The following is a 2,891-nucleotide window of genomic DNA, read 5'->3' as shown; positions in this document are numbered from 1 at the left end:
ACACACTACGGACAATTTTCCAGAGATGCCAATCAAACTACCATGCATGTCTTTGTACCGGGGGAGGAAACCCCCGAGGCATGGGGAGAACATGCAAACTCCACACACACAAGGCGGACGTGGGAATCGAACCCCCAACACTGGAGGTGTGAGGCGAACGTGCTAACCGCTAAGCCACCGTGCCCCCTTGTTAGTTTTAATTAGGATGCGGTAGCTCGGTGGCTAAGGATTTGGGCTACTGATCGGAAGGTCATGGGTTCAAACCCCAGGTCCACCAAGCTGCCACTGCTGGGCCCCTGAGCAAGGCCCTTAACCCGCAGTTGTAAGTCAGTCTGGACAAGAGTGTCTGCTAAATGCCGTAAATGTAAATTAGCTTTTATTTAACAACTCAACATTGTTTCCTTTTCTGAATAAATTAACTATAAACTATACTTTTATATTATCAGCTAAATTTGATGGTGATCACTGAATGGAAATAGGAACTGAACTATGTTGTATGTTCTGGATTCTGTGATTTATCTGAATATACAGTAGATCATGCGCTCAGTGATGGGGAAGGTTAGATGATACAGATCAATAATTATTACAGTCGTGCAGAGCATCAGATCGAAGTCTCATTGATGGAATAATAATGATGATGATGATGATGTTAGGAAAACTACTGCACACTCTCATGATTTAGATGTTTTCAATTCCATGATACTTAGCTGGTGTTTGTATAGTTATCCCTCCGAATCTCAGACGGAAATTCGTCAATAATATACGCTTTTCAGACGTACGGTTGGTTTTCCATTCTGTCTGTATTTATCTTATGTACATTTGAAGGGACAGTGTGCGTTTAATTAACTTTAAGGTTTTTTTCCAGAGACATTTTACTGAAAAAAAAAAACAGTAAATAATCCAGTTGAGGAGATGAATGCAATTGCTGATTTTTAAAATGCATGAAGTGCAAAGCCACTCAGGAAGCATGAAACCACAAGGCGATACACTGTGGTACTAAGACTATTGCACCAATAGCAACACACAAAAAGTCAATAACAACAACAATGAACTAGATTTGTAAAGTAAACAATTTTTTTTTATTTTCAGGTGACATAACGTGATGTCACATGACGTCATACCCGTGAGGAAGTTCCTTTCACTGTTCTGAGTGTTTTGATATGTCACATGTCCATGTTGTGCTATTTTATTTATTCTCACGTGACATCACGTGACGTCACGTGACCTGACCAGAATACATGTGAGACAATTCCCCTCACTGGGCTGAGTGTTTTCATACGTTACGTGTCCATGTTGTGCAAATTCATGATTTTCACGTGACATCACGTGACGTCGTGTCACGTGACCAGAATACACGTGAGGCAGTTCCTCTCATTGTGATGAGTGTTTTGATATATTACATGTCCATGTCGATACTGAATCGAATACAGTAGGTACTGAATCAGATACAGAAGGTACTGAATCAAATGCAGTATTTACTGAATCAAATACAGAAGGTACTGAATAAGATACAGAAGGTACTGAATCAAATGCAGTATTTACTGAATCAAATGCAGTATTTACTGAATTAAATGCAGTAGGTAATGAAACAAAACTAAAGTGTAGTGAATCAAATGCAGTAGTTAATGAACCAAATGCAGTAGATACTGTATCAAATGTATTAGGTAATGAATCAAATGTCGTAGCTAGTGAATCAAGTGCAGTGGGTAATAAATAAAACGCTGTAGATACTGAATCAAAGTTAATGAATTAAATATATTATGCAATTAATCAAATTCAGTAGGTAATGAATCATATGCAGTAAATTAATTGAGTTTGTTTTCCCATAGCCAACAGGATTCGATGGAATTGAATGCAGTACAGATTCTACATACACACCTGAGAGCTCAGGATCAAACCCAAGACCCCGATGCCGTGAAGTATTAACATTACCCACCACACTAACATGATATACACAACCCTCACCTCAACATCTTCATCCAGTTTTACAACATATACTGTATGGTTAACATTAATTAATTGCACTTATATTACATCATTTAAACTAGTAGATTAAATATTTGTAATTTAGTAAATAAAAAAACAATGGCCTATTTATGGGAAACGGAATTTTTTATTTACACTAAGATATATTTCCAAAATCAGATATTTCATCGTATTCAGTGTACAGTAAGTCTGTAGGTGCACGATTCATAACATACCACATCAGTTACTGTGTATTTTTACTTTAGTGATAAAAATGAATTACATAAGACATACAAATGACTTTAAATATGAATGAATTTTAAGCAGAATCACTGAAAAAACAGAGAGAGAAACTCAGAGATAAATTTAATGCTGGACAGGAAGAGAAAACCCTCATTAAGATGTACAGCAGTAAATCTAAGGTAGGTTGAAGCTGTCCGATCACGATAACATGTCCCGATAACGTGTTACTGACACATTCATGCATTGCTTTAAACAAGCAGGTAGACCATCATCCTTTCTCAGCTGTATATTTCCGATCTGTCTATCATCGTGTAGCGGGATAAACAAAATCACCTGCCACCCCAATCAGACGTCAGATATATAGCACATTTATTCTGGGTAATAAAGTGAAATAGAAATTTAACGAGGTGTATCAGCAGTGTCACACAATGTGTGTGTGTGTGTGTGTGTGTGTGTGTGTGTGTGTGTGTGTGTGTGTGTGTGTGTGTGTGTGTGTGTGTGATGATAATGAGCTCTCAGTATGGGACTGAGTGTCTATTACTGAAACCTGAATTGAATGTAATAGGCACTGGGTACTGAATCAAATACAGTAGGTACTGAATCAAATACAGTTAAGTACTGAATCTAATGCACTGGGTTCTGAATCGGTCACAGCGGATACTGAATCGAATGCACTAAGTACT

This window comes from Tachysurus fulvidraco, chromosome 9, assembly GCF_022655615.1.
Source record: "Tachysurus fulvidraco isolate hzauxx_2018 chromosome 9, HZAU_PFXX_2.0, whole genome shotgun sequence".
Classification (NCBI taxonomy): domain Eukaryota; kingdom Metazoa; phylum Chordata; class Actinopteri; order Siluriformes; family Bagridae; genus Tachysurus; species Tachysurus fulvidraco.
Note: the sequence above shows the minus strand (reverse complement) of the source record.